Source organism: Beta vulgaris, chromosome 6 (genome assembly GCF_026745355.1).
Source record: "Beta vulgaris subsp. vulgaris cultivar EL10 chromosome 6, EL10.2, whole genome shotgun sequence".
Lineage (NCBI taxonomy): Eukaryota > Viridiplantae > Streptophyta > Magnoliopsida > Caryophyllales > Amaranthaceae > Beta > Beta vulgaris.
The window spans coordinates 50,225,726-50,240,678 of record NC_079207.1 but is presented as its reverse complement, the minus strand read 5'-3'; the positions used below and the strand labels follow the sequence as shown (position 1 = coordinate 50,240,678).

General features: G+C 33.3%; 1 long non-coding RNA gene across 1 annotated transcript; it reads right to left on the bottom strand.

The window, feature by feature from the left end:
* Positions 1-12,840: 12,840 nt before the first annotated feature.
* Positions 12,841-14,953, bottom strand: LOC104897023 (uncharacterized). The gene is made up of 2 exons (XR_790562.4): positions 13,526-14,953; positions 12,841-13,049 (listed from the first exon to the last, which is right to left on the bottom strand). It is a non-coding gene; the product is annotated as an uncharacterized LOC104897023 (long non-coding RNA).

Here is a 14,953-nt window from a genome sequence, read left to right as displayed (position 1 = left end):
TTTCGGCTTTGTGGGAGGAGAGAGAGTGATGAGTGTTTTTGGTAGTCATATTTTGTGGAGTAATTTTCGGTTTTATGAGAAGGAAGGAAAAAAAATTTGTTTTGATTTAAAGAAAAAAAATCATGTATTTACACGTGCTTAAGAAAAAAAATCTTAAAAGAAATATCTTCAACTAACTTGAGAGATATAAGGAAAAATCAGATTTTTTAGGAAATAAAATCTGAACAAATATTTTTGGTTTTTCGAATTTTGAAAGAAAAAAATCTAATCTAATACGCTGGGAATTGGGAACAGCTTTGGGAACAGTGAATGGGAACAATGAAATTTTGCTACTTTGGAACTCCATTAATTCTTTTAATCCTTTGTTATCACTTAAGGCATAGAATTGTCCTATGAACAATAAGGGGAATATTATTGGACATTGGTGAGCAGTTTTCAGACATTTTTACTTATACATATGAAATAATCATATAAGAATTGTGATGTATTTAAGCAAATAAAAACATCAAAAATGCACATCAAGACATAATGCCAAAGAATTAACACAAAGGGGAATAATGTAGCAATCATTTCAATTTATTAAGCCAAGTTCAAGTCTCAATTTCTCAAACCTATCTCTATTTAAGGGTTTTGTCAAGATATCTGCAATTTGACGTTCAGTCTCACAGAATTCCATTTTAATAAGACCCTTTTCAACATTATCTTTCAGAAAGTGATGCCTAATATGGATGTGTTTGACTCTTGAATGGTGTACGGGATCTTTAGAAATACTAATAGCACTAGTATTATCACAATAGATGGGAACACATTCAAAGTAGATTCCATAGTCACGTAGTTGTTGTTTTATCCATAGCATTTGGGAACAACATGCTGCTGCTGCAACATATTCAGCCTCTGCTGTAGATAAAGCAACTGTGTTTTGCTTCTTGGTGCTCCAAGAAACTAAACTATGACTAAGGAACTGAACCATACCTGATGTACTCTTTCTATTGACCAGATCTCCTGCATAGTCAGCATCCGCAAATCCTTTCAATTCAAAGGTATCACTCCTCGAATAGAATAGGCTTAAATCATCTGTTCCCTTGAGGTATCTTAGGATTCTCTTCACAGCTGTGAGATGAGATTCCTTTGGATTGGCTTGAAACCTTGCACATAATCCTACACTGAAAGCAATATCAGGACGACTTGCAGTTAGATATAGTAATGAGCCAATCATACCTCGATATTTGGTTTGATCCACACTTGTTCCTATAGAATCTTCATCCAATCTGGTTGAGATTCCCATAGGTGTATGATTAACTTTGGATGCTTCCAAACCATACTTTTTCAATAGTTCCTTTATGTACTTTTGTTGATGAATGTAGATTCCTTCTTCTGTTTGCTTGATTTGCAACCCCAAGAAGAAGTTGAGCTCACCCATCATACTCATTTCAAATTCTTTACTCATGAGATTAGCAAAGTCCTTGCACAAAGATTCATTAGTAGCACCAAATATAATATCATCAACATATATTTGAACAACTAATAAATGTTTTCCTTTTGATTTTAAAAACAAGGTTCGATCCAATTTTCCTCTTTTAAACTCATTTTCAAGAAGGAACTTAGAAAGTCTTTCATACCATGCTCTTGGAGCTTGCTTTAACCCATAAAGAGCTTTGTCAAGCTTAAAGACATGATTAGGAAATTCTTTATTTTCAAAACCTGGAGGTTGTTCTACAAATACCTCCTCATTAAGATAACCATTTAGAAAAGCACATTTTACATCCATTTGATACAATTTGAAACCCATGAAGGCAAAAGCTATGAAGATTCTAATTGCTTCCAATCTTGCAACTGGAGCAAAAGTTTCTTCATAATCAATGCCTTCCTGTTGATTGTATCCTTTCACAACTAACCTGGCCTTGTTTCTTATGATAGTTCCGAACTCATCTAATTTGTTTCGAAACACCCACTTCAAACCAATAACCTTGTTATGTTTAGGCTTAGGTTCAAGGTGCCAAACTTTGTTTCTTTCAAATTGATGAAGTTCATCCTGCATTGCTACGATCCAATCAGCATCAGTGAGAGCTTCTTCATGATTCCTAGGTTCCAACATAGAAAGAAAAGCATGAAAAGCACAAAAGTTTTTCAATTGAGATCTCGTTTGAGTTCCCTTATTTATGTCACTGATTATTAGTTCCACAGGATGGGAACGATGAGTTTTCCAAGGCTTTGGTTGGAAATCCTGGATGGAAACTTGGTTTCCTTGATTTTCCTGCACTTGGGAACCAGGTTCAACAATAGTGGATTCATTCACTAGTGCATCATCACTTAGTTCCTCTTCTTCCTCATTGGGAACAGGAACAGGATGTTGTTCCCTTGGCTTTGTTCCCATGACTTCGTCTTCCAAAGTCTCATCAATAAGACTTAGGTCTTTTGTCAATCCTATTTCGAAGTCATCTTCAACCTGTGTGCTTGCATCAAATTTATCTGTTTCATCAAAAATAACATGCACACTTTCTTCTACACACATAGACCTTTTATTATACACTCTATAAGCCTTGCTACTAGAAGAATATCCTAAGAATATGCTTCTTCACTTCTAGCATCAAATTTTCCAATATTTTGTTTCCCATTATTATGAACAAAACATTTACATCCAAATGTTCTGAAATATGTAATATTGGGCTTTTTACCAAAATACAACTCATAGGGCGTTTTATTTAATAAAGGTCTTACCATGGCTCGATTTATAATGTGACAAGCAGTATTCACAGCTTCTGCCCAAAAGTTTTTAGGAAGTCCACTAGCTATCAACATAGTCCTAGCCATCTCTTCTAGTGTTCTATTCTTCCTTTCAACAACACCATTTTGTTGAGGTGTTCTAGGGGCTGAGAAATTGTGATCTAATCCATTGTCTCTGCTAAAGTCATCGAACTTATAATTTTCAAACTCTTTACCATGGTCGGATCTAAGGTGAAGTAACTTATGACCACTCAAATTTTGTACTTTCTTTGCAAAGACAAGGAACTCATCATAAGTCTCGTCCTTGCTAGAAAGAAAAATAACCCAAGTAAATCTAGAGAAGTCATCTACAATTACTAACACATATTTCTTTCCACTCCTTTGTATCCTCATAGGTCCACATAAATCCATATGTATTAACTCTAAAGGTCTTGTGGTACTCACCACTTTTGGACTTGAAAGAGGACCTAACATGCTTGCCTTTTGCGCATGCATCACAACATGATCTAAATGAAACTTAGTAGAGGGTAAACCTAAAACTAGTTCTTTAGAACGCAGTTTGTCAAGCAAGGAAAAGCTAGCATGACCTAGACGCTTGTGCCATAAGATGAATCATCATCAATAACACTAAGGCATGTGAATTTGTTTTTGGGAACAAGGTTGAGATCCACAACATATGTGTTCCCTTTCCTTGTTCCTTCCAAAATGATATCCTTTGTGCTATTGTTGACTATCAAACATTTTTCACTATTAAACTTCACACAGTTCCCTCTATCACAGAATTGGGATATACTTAACAAGTTATGCTTTAATCCATCAACTAGAAACACATTTTCTATGGAATGTGACGATGACTTACCAACTTTGCCCATGGCAACTATGTTACCTTTCTTGTTGTCACCAAAAGTCACACTTCCACCATTGTAGGCTGAGAGTGAGAGAAATCTTGATTTATCTCCAGTCATATGCTTAGAACAACCACTGTCTAGGTACCATGTGTTGTTCCCCCTCACTCCAACCTGCAAGAAAACTAATTGTTAGAGTTAGGAACCCAATCTTTCTTGGGTTCCTTTCCTTCAGGAACAATAGATTTCTTTTTCCAAATTACTTTACTTGTTTCCAAGTTCTCATTGATGCGACCAAGTCTTTTAGGACAAGAGTTCCTAAAATGACCAGTGTTCCCACAAAACATACAAACTTTATCACTTGGTAAATCAACTCTCTTTTTAGGTTTTTCAAATTCTTTTTGTGATTAAAACCAAGACCTTCAGTTCGTTTTGTTTGAGGATTCTTAATCCAGTTTGGAATAGGTAGCATTTTCTTTTCATTTCTCATTTGGTACAGTTCCCCTTCAAGTTCCTTATTTTCAATTTCCAAAAATGAAACATGATTTTTCAATTCGTTTATTTCAGATTTGAAACTTTGCAAGGGAACTGACTTAATGTCAAATGAACTTACTTCAGGAACAAACTCTTTTAGTTGTGACAACTCAAGGCTCAACAAGTAGTTCTCATTTTTAAGATTTTCGAAATCCTCTTTTAATTTAAGATTTTTGTCAAACAATTCGAAAAATCTTTTCTCAATATCAACTCGAACACTTTAAGCCAAGAGGTATGTTCCTTTGCTACACTTAAAGCATTTTGACATTGTTTTAGTTTAATGGTTTCATCTTTGCAATCATTTACAGCGTCAACAATAAACTCAAATAATTTTTCTTTACTTAAAGAATTAAGACGAGTTTTGATGGTGTCTAGACTTGCCTCAAGAGATTCAATCTCTTCATCAGATTCGGAATTGTCAAGAGCCATAAGACAGAAGTTTGCAGTCTCCTCATTTGGTTGAGGATCATCTTCTTCCTCAGAGTCAGAGTCTCCCCATGCAGCAACCATAGCTTTCTTCATGTCAGATCGAGTATAGGAGTTTTTGTATTCTTTGTTCCTATCTCTGCTCTGTTCCCTTCCTTTGCCTTTTTCTTGTTCCCATTGGGGACAATCCTTGATGAAGTGCTCAGAACTGCCACACTTATGACAAACAAGTTTGTTAGAATATTTCTTATTCTTACCTTTGTAATCACCTTTCTTCATGTTCCTAAACATTCTTTTGAATTTTCGGACCATGAGAGCAGATTCTTCTTCATCTGTTTCTGAGCCTTCACTTTCATCAGCTTTTAAGGCAATCGACTTTTGCTTGGACATATCTCCATTCTCATTGTCCAATTGCAACTCATGAGTCATGAGGGAACCAGCAAGTTGTTCCAAATTGAACTTAGTAAAGTCCTTAGTTTCGCAAGGCAGTTACCTTAGCCATCCAACGATCCCTAGGAAGGCTCCTTAGGACCTTTCGTACCTGTTCCTCAGATGTAATCACTTTACCAAGAGATGTTAGCTCATTAATTATATTAGTAAAGCGTGTAAACATGTCTTGGATAGACTCTTTTGATTTCATTTGAAAAAGTTCATATTGGTTCATCAAAAGATCTATTTTTGATCTCTTAACTTCACTCGTACCTTCATGAGTGACTTCAAGAAGATCCCAAATTTGTTTTGCGGTTTTACATCCCATGACACGATTGTGTTCATGAGGACCAAGACCACAATGAAGCAATTTTATAGCAAGAGCATTAATTTCCATCTTTTCGAAATCAGCTTTATCAAAATCAGATATAGATTTAGGAATTACCTCATTCTTGTCATTAGTGGTAGTGACTTCAAAATCACCTACCTCTATGACTCTCCATACCTGGTATTGTCGGCTTTGATAAAGATCTCCATTCTGTTCTTCCAGTAAGTGTAAAACTTACCATTGAACATTGGTGGCCTCTGCGTAGAGTACCCTTCTTCCAGTTTCTCTCTAGTATTCATATTTTTCAAGATCTTGAACTCAACAGGGTTTCCTGAATATTAGAGTTCCCGCTCTGATACCAATTGTTGTATAATATGAGCACTATAAGAGGGGGGGTGAATTATAGTGAGAGAATAAGCACTACTTTTTGCGGAATTAAAAGTAAACTTGGGAACAAACAATGGGAACACGAGAGATTTTACGAGGAAAAACTTCCTAGGCCTAGTAGGAAGAAACAACCTCGACCACAAGGGATTTTAAACAACTTTCCACTATAATAGGCCAAAACAACTCTGATTACAACCTATTACTTTTCTCTCGATTCTCAACTTAAGTCACTCAACTCAAGTTCCCAACGACAGTTCCCAACAACTGACGTTTTCTCTCAAACTTCACTCGAAGTTCCTTTCTCTTTCTCTTTCTCTTTCTCTTTCTTTTGCTTCACTCAAAGCTTTCTCACACTTACAAGAGTTCACTCAAACCCTTTTTCTCAAAAATACACTTTGTAAAACAATGGAAGAGTAAAAAACTCGATTAATGTAAGTATGAATTCTCTTAAGGAAAGGCACTGACACTTTAGATAACTTAAGACAAATTAACTAAGTCAGACACAATTTTTCTCAAGTGAATTAGGCGCCTATTTATAGACTTTTAAGACAAGACATGATTTCCACTAACTTAGACCATTATCACATCTTCTCCATGATTTCTAATTAATTAATTAAATTAAATTATTTATTCTAAGTCATGTACATCATCCACTAACCATTACTTCATTCATAGAAGCAGTAAAATACGTGGTTTTGAAACTTGGAGAATAATTAATCTTATTTAATTTAATTAAATACTTGGAGGATAATTAACTTATGCCACTAAATCCACTAACTCCATAAACTTGAAGCAGTAAATCACTTAGGCGTGTAAGCTAGAATTTAGGAAATAAATAAAAATCCTTTAGCTATTTTTAGGAAAAAAATCTTTTTCAAATTTTTTACAAAAACCGGAAAACAGATTTTTATTTCGAAAAATCCGAAACTCTTAAAAACCGGAAATAATATATTTTTCGAAAACTAAATCTTTTAAATAAAATATAAAAGATAAAATATATTTTTAAAAAGATAAGATTTGAAAATCAGAGATTTTAAAATCAGAAAATCTATTTAAAATCTTTTCCTAACAAACTTAAACTAACTTCCTAAAATTATGGATCTTAGTCAAATTATCCCTAAAAACTCTAACAACTATATTGGGCACACAATTACCTTAGGCGCACAATATTAGTCACTTAGAAGTTCCTAAATTAGTTTTAAAGTCTTGTTCCCTAATTATTAAGTCTTGTTCCTAAGCCTTGTTCCTATAGTGCCAGGTCTGTTCCTTTCATGGGAACAGAACCAAGTTCCTTTGAGAATTCACCACGAACTTAATAAAGCTATTACTCAACCTTAACAAGAAGATTAATAAATACCCTAATGTATTCTAATCTTCATTCCATGCTTGATTCTTCATTTCTCGAACATCTTTACTTCGATCTTGATTAATTCTCCGCTTTAATCTTCAATCAAGTATTCTCTTAGCTCGAGCATGAATTACCTTGCAACAACATAAATAAAATATACTATGTCTTTTGTGGTTAGGTCATCTTCAAAACTCAAGGGTCAACAATATTTACTAGCAATTTATGCACGCGATGCGTGCCTCACTTTTTTATAACATAATTTATAACTTTTTTGAGCATAAACAAAGGTAAAATTTGAATATTAGACATGTTTTTTGGGCTAGTTAATTTTGCTATTAAGCCTATATCACTTAACCAAACCCGTCTTTTAATTTATTATTTATTTTATTTAAACTTTCTTTAAGATTTTTAAAATTAAAAATGATGAGTGATAAAAGAATGTTTCGCAGATTTATTAAGAATTTCTTATATTTTTATCAACAAAGTATTTTAGTTTAATTAAATCATTTCACTTTGTTAATTGATTGTATTTTCATTTTTGATTTACTACTTGATTGTGTATTGATTGATCAAATATTTGATTGATATATTTTTCTTTTGTTAATTTTTTTATTCTATATTTGAATTTGATTTTGTTTTGTCTTTTGTTTGGTAGAGTAGTTAATTTACTAAGGGGTAATTAAGTAAATATATCGGAGGACACCATAGCTCCCCCTTTCTCTTTTATAATAGAGATTAGTATCATGTTTGGAATATTTATTTATTACTAGTTTTATATGCACGCTATGCGTGCGACAATATTTTTGCCATAACTATTCCTTAGTTTGAAAAAAATTAAAAACGAAAGTTCTTAGTGTAGGCTTTATACTTTAAAAATGTTATAGTTTAGTCGTAAAATATAAGGCTTGAGTACATAAAAATTATATTGCAAAGTTTAGTATACAGAGAAAAAGTTGCATTCGTATCCATGTTAATGCAATACGCGTTTCATAAATCCATATAGTAATGTTTCAAATTAATAACCCCATCTAAAAAAACTAATAGCCATACAATAATGTTTCATAAATCTTAAAAAGAAATGCATCCCTTTCTCTTAGTACACCTTCAATAACCATATAATGTTTCATATAATATTTTATATAAATTTTAGAAAGAGAAGTCCACGACTCTGTAGTCTGTACAAATACACGTACACACCGAAAATTACCCAAACTCATGCAAAAATTCACTCATTACGTTTTTTTTCAGAGACTTCATTCTTCAAATTTTCTCCACCCTTCTTTCTTTTTTCTTCTTAAGCGCACAAATTTTCAAGCTTCAATATTTTTTAGAAGCATTCAAGCTTTTAGTTTCTTACTCTTTTTTTTTTTTTTTTTTTGCTAAGTTTTCTTTGATTATAGAAACTGGGTAGTCCACAAATCTTTGAAAATAAACCTTCTTGAGCTCTGTGCTTGCTTCCAAAGCTTCCATCTTTTTTTTTTGGATAGGAAATTTAGCTTTGACTTTTGCACTTTAAAGGCAAGAAAATTCATACTATTTCTCATTTTTCTTGGTTTGAATTTGAGTTGTCTATAAAATGAGAATGTCGTGCATTTTTGTTATTGTCTGTGGTATTAATTTTTGATAAATGTGTTTTTAGTTGATTGGATGTGAATTTAATTTTATTGATTCTTAGTTTTTTTTATTGGCAAGTTTATGTGATTGATCGTTATATGAGTTGATTGGGTTTAATAAAGATTTGATTGAATTATTTTTGGCAAGTTTATATATGGGTTTAATGAGTTGTTGTGGAGGGGTGGATATATGTAATTTCATAGGGGGATACCGTTGCTCCTCCCTTGACTTATATAATAGAGATTATGTAGTACTCAGCTTTGCAGACTACGTGCTTTGTTTGTATGTGCTGATCATGGCTTCGCCTTATTATTGATCATGTGATGACCCATTATTAGTAAGCAGATTCTTTAGTGCATTGACATCTACATGTGTGCAGATGTTGCATTATGGGGTTTTGGGAATGGAAAGCTTGTGTAGCAGATTGATCTATTTATTGTTTTAGTAGATACATTTACATTTAAGTTTGGTTTAAAGTTAAAGTTAACAATGTTGTTTTGGTTTTAAAAGTTATTTCGTTATTTATTATATTTCAGTTCTAAAGTTTAGTTATATGTTTCCCGCTGTGAAATTCTGAATAAGCCGATACGTTATCACACGAGCTATAATGCTTTGATGATTCTCTAAGTTTTATATTGAAAAGATATTTTTGAAAAAGATATAATTATCGGGGTGTTACAAAGTGGTATCTGTGAACTTTAGGTTACTTTTAAAATTTTAGGCGCCTAACTAGTTAGTCATTTGAGTGAATTTCTTAGAATTGAGCTCCTATTTATTCATTGTGTTTAAATTAATTTTTGAAACACGTCATTATTTTAAATTGACATTAGGAAATTTTTATTCTGAAAAATTTCATTAAGGTTCGAAATTTTTTTATAGGGTTCGAAATTTTTATTTTGTTCGAAAATAAATTTCGAAATCATTTTTTTTAGTTCGAAATTTCTTTTAGCTGTCGAATTTTTTTAGTTGTCGAAAATTTTCCCTTTTTGGAAGTTCTCTTGTTGAGTTCGACATTTTATTTATATATTATCTTATTATTATTTAGTCGAAAATTTTAAATTATTACTATTCATTATTTTAATACTTCTAGTTTTTTTATTTGTTGTATTGTGAGAATGGGTAGTATATGAAGGGCATATAGGAAAGAAATATTATATGCTTGCATTGAATAGTTAGTTCAGCATGCTTATATTTTTTTTCCATGCTAACTGTTTATATTTTTCTTCCCTGTTAAATGTTTATATTTTTCTTCCCTGCTAACTGTTTATATTTGTCTTTCTTGCTAACTGTTTATATTCTTGTGCCAATGTTGTTTGTGGTAGCTACTTATTGTTTATTGTTGAGAATTGCGTTCAGGGTGAGTACTAAATATATCTATTGAATATGTTTATTTGTTGTAGATCCCTAACCATGTCTGCCGGGCAAGGTAATAGAGTAGGAAGCTATTAGAATCGTATTGTAATAAGTAATGATGAAGATGATGGTATTAATGAACCTGGCAATAATAACTATACCAGCCTAGAATGTACTATGCTTAATATATTAAGAGCAGATATGGACAGTGATGATAAGCTCATTGTGGAGTTCGACCATGCTAGAGGTCAGATGAGATTAGATATCTACCGTGCTGCCTTCAGGTATGAAAGCCTCAACCACGATCCAAAACACCTAAAAAATATGTCTGCTATAACACTGAGGACATGGATGAGTTTGAAGTTGAGATCTTCACACCTGAACGGTACAAGGAATCTAAGGACAAGAATGATAATGTTGTACCTTAGATCAATATTCATGTATTTATATTAAAGAAAAATAATATAATAATGTTGGATAATTGACTAGCAGTGATGTCACACTCCGTATTTTTATATCCAATTAGTAACTATTTGTATTAAATTACTTAATGAAAATAATTTCAGATTTCTTTTATTTAAAATATTTTTTTTATTATTAGCTTTAACTTTACTCTATGAGTGATCGAAAAAAATAAAAAATAAACTCCTAAATTTACTAGCTTAAGTTAGAACCCATACTTAGTTCTTAGGTGTTGTTTGGTTGGAAGCTATTTTCCTTGGAAATACAAATTTCTAGGAAATACATTATGGGTGTTGTGTTTGGTTGGAGGGAAATGGGAGAAGCATAGGAAATACAAATTCCAAGAGAAATAGAATTTCCCATGAAACATGGAAAATCACTCACCAAGCCCCCCCTTGGTGAGTAATTTCCTAGGAAATGCAATTTTCTATGGTGTCAACCAAACAATTTTGTCTAATTCCTAAGAAATTAACAAGGAAAGAATTTCCCATGAAATATAAATTTCCATGGGAAATTACTTCCCATATGAACCAAACGAGGCCTTAGTATTTCAAGGGGAGTGAAAGTAAAGGAAAAAAAAGAAAGGCAAAAGAAAAAGAAAGAAAGGTTGTGCAACTTCTGTTTTTCAATCCAAAACCCACGCACGACATCATCTTCAACCTTTACCTTATTCTTTTCTCTTTCTATTTCTTGCTTTGACACCATTAGACCTACAAATCTATTATCATCTATCATCATACATCAATCGTCGTTCATCGATCTTCATTATATCTCTTGATTTTGTGGGTATCTCAAAGAGGAAATAAATTGAATTCAAAGGATTAGGTTTTCGGGTCAAAAGTCGGTTCAAGGAAGAATTTTTCCGGGTCTTTCATAGAGTAATTTCAGTGTCATTTACTTCCCTTAATCAATTAAGTTATAATCTTCAACTTTAATTTCGTATTTGGTTGATTATATGAATTTGGGAGTTTTGTTAATTAGGGTTCATAACAAAATCGAATTGGGGGAAAATTTCTATTATCTGAAATTTGTATAATTGATTTATGTTTCATGTTTAATTCGATTTAGTTAACGTACTTTCGAGTTGGGTTTGCGAAATTATTGTTTCTAAAGTATATTATGAAATTTGTGATATGCGGGATTGTTTATTAATCGCCTAGTTTGAACTATCAGTCCATGGTTGTAGTTGTTGAGCAAAAAGTATCAAGAATTAGCATGAGTTTTATTGTAGTATAGAGATTCGAGTCAAGTGCGGTGTTATACTGTTATTGTAGTTGCTTGTCCAACTTGCCATTGTTATAGTATATGATAGTTAAGTGTGGGTTTACCGATGCAGTGTTTTAGTTGTGAGTAGTTAAGCCTAGACATGATTCGTGCTTTGTTTCCTAGTTAATATGATTTTGCTCGTACCTATCTTGCAATATGGGTACATTTTGACTCTGTATTATTTCTCTTATGGTCATGAGGTTAATGGTAGTGTCATTGTTAAAATTTATAGTTGGCAAGTTTTGTGGTCTCCCGATGCTACTGCCACGTTACTAAAGTTTATGACTTGCTTGACTAAGGTTAAGATATTCACAAGAATAGTTTGAAGGGAATTGTTACTTAGCTTAATTAGTTTCACAATCAACATGTCTTCTGGCTCAAGTTTTATTCCTTTATGTATATGAGATAGTCCAACTTTATATGTTGACATGAAATATATTATACGAAAGTATAATATGAATGTTGTTGCCCTGGACTGTGTAGAGTCGAGTCAACTCTAGGTACACCGTATGTTACTTATACTATGCTATTATATTGTAGATCACGCATTTGTAGTGGAACCTTTTTGACTTGAAATTTGAGATTCATTGACTATGATTGCTAATAAGGTAAGATTTCTTACTATGATTGTACATATGAGTTCAGAAATTGTTTTATATCGTTTTGGAAATTTAATTGTAAGGTTGAGATTGTTTTTATGATTTTTATATATTGAGATTTGAGTTGTTCAAGATATTATATTGACAGAAATTTATGAGATTTATATTATAAGGAGGAACTTCCTCATGGTTACCAAGTTTAACTAGATTGTGGTGTTGTCGATAAGCGGTATTCCTCGAGTATGGAAGTATATTGAGTTAACAGTATTTCAATAACATATTTTAGTAGTTGGGAGTATATTGATCAATACTCTTACCATTTGTCTTCCTTCTTGGTACGTTATCAAGTTAGGAGTATGCATACTAGGGACTTTGATGTTTACCTTACTAGCCTAGCTAGCTGTAACAACCCGTTTCTCGAGCTGCTAGCTAAATACACTTAAGATTCACTAATCACAATCAATACTTAATAAACCTCGAATTATATATTAACTCGCAGCGGAAACATAACCTATAAAACGATCCTGGACCTTTGGGTTATTGAGCCCACAAAATAAAATCCTTTATATAAGACTTCAATTACATAGTCATTTAATCTCATATTCCATGGCAATAGAATAATCTATATTGTAAGTAATTCTACATAAACTCCTCTATATACAAGCTCAATCCTTAATCTTCGACGACATTATAATCTTGCTTCACTTCCAATTCTCGAGCTTTTGATACCAAACCTGTAAATTCAGAGAAGAAATACAAAAAAAAAAATAATTCCAAAATGAGTGTAAAACTCGTAACCTTTACTTCAGCCCATTATAAACATTTTATTCCTCAAATCATTTTTATCTCGTTACAATACTGGCATAGCTCACTCTCTTAAACAAATCAGTGGCAAGTACATGTTTTGGACGAAGGACCAACGCTGCCTCCAAGCTTCGGTATGGAGCTCAGCAACACTACCCCCAAAGTTCGCAATGAAGCGTAGCCGACCGTATCAGGTCAAAAGAGTAACCATCGTCCACCAATACCTTGCCCACTTACTATTTTTAGTTCATATACGCCAGCAAAACATTTGCATATTCATATTCATCGAATAACGTTTCCGGAATCAACACATTCATAACTATGGCCATAGTACAAACTTAAATATAAAAACAGAGATCCACACAGAAGGGCATTAGTAAATCATTTTACTGAACATAAAAGTTACCTCATACACGATCCATTCTTTAACTCTGACATAATAGAACTTTGAGAGCTTCATAACTCCATCACTTCTCTTGAACTCCTAACAATTCTTAACCTCAATAACAATGATAAAATTAATTACTAAAACCATTGTCACAAAATCTCAATTGAAGAAACTAATCTAATTAACCTTTTTCAAAACAACCTGCTACACCGATCAGAATAAAACCTAATGAAATCTATTTTTGTAACTCTTAAACTTAAAATCAAAGATAACCACTCCAACATCAACACAACAACAACATAACAACTCCACCACAATCACCACAACTACTCCACAACAGCCACCATCACAACAACAACAATGACCAACAACACATCACCATGAACAAACAGATTTCTGGAGTAGAAACAAAAAAAAGGACAATAAGATAATAACAGTTGTGCAACAACAATAAACAACAATAACTTGGGGATTGGATCACTAATTCCATAATTATGAAATTTAAAGAAAAAATAGGCAAGAGGTGTATACCTCTGCTCTACTTGAGCAGGGACGAAAACAAAGCACGGAATGGGAGCTCGAAGCTCCGACGAGGTGACAGATCAACAACACAGGTCCCGTGAGCTACGACTCGCAGTGGCCAAACCAGAATGGCGGCACCACCTAGTCAGGTGGCGACACCACTAAGGGAAAAAAGAAAGAAAAACACGAACACAGGGGAAATAGGGAAGCGGTGCATCGATCACAACAACATCACCGCAGCAGCAAACGGTGGCAATGACAGGACCACCAAGGAGCTCAAGGCGGTGCAGCAGCACCACGAAGAGGAGGGAAAAAACGCGCAACACCGACGCGAGTAGAGGAACGGGAAAGCTCCAGCGAGCTTAGAGAACGTCGGCGATAGGAAGAGAACAGCGAGACGACGCCGATAAGGGGGAAACTCCGGCGAGCCTGGAAGAAACGCCAACGAAGCGCAGGCGAAGGTGAGCGAGAGAGTTTCACGTGTCTAGGGTTTTTGGGTTTTCATCAATTGGGGTTTGGGGTTTTTTGAGAAAAAGGACGAGAGAGAGAAGGAACTTGGGGTGGGTTTATTTACCCATTGACCGACTAAAATAAATGGAAGGAAGATCGACTTTGGTTTCCTGCTTGGCCAAATACCGCTCAATTTAGTCGCACATAAGACCCAAAATAATTTAATAATAATAATTTTATAAACTTAAGTAAATATATTACAACACCACGAAAATAAATATTCATACTCCAACTCAAATTAAATATGAATTTCCGAAACATAATTAACTTAATGAATATAATTAACATTTAAATAAACGTTCTTAAAAACAGGACTATTACACTAGCTCATTGGAATTTTATTACTTCCTACTCACAAATTACGAAAGATTATATTTGAAAGTTTTAGAGAATAGTTCAAAAAGAAAGAAAGAT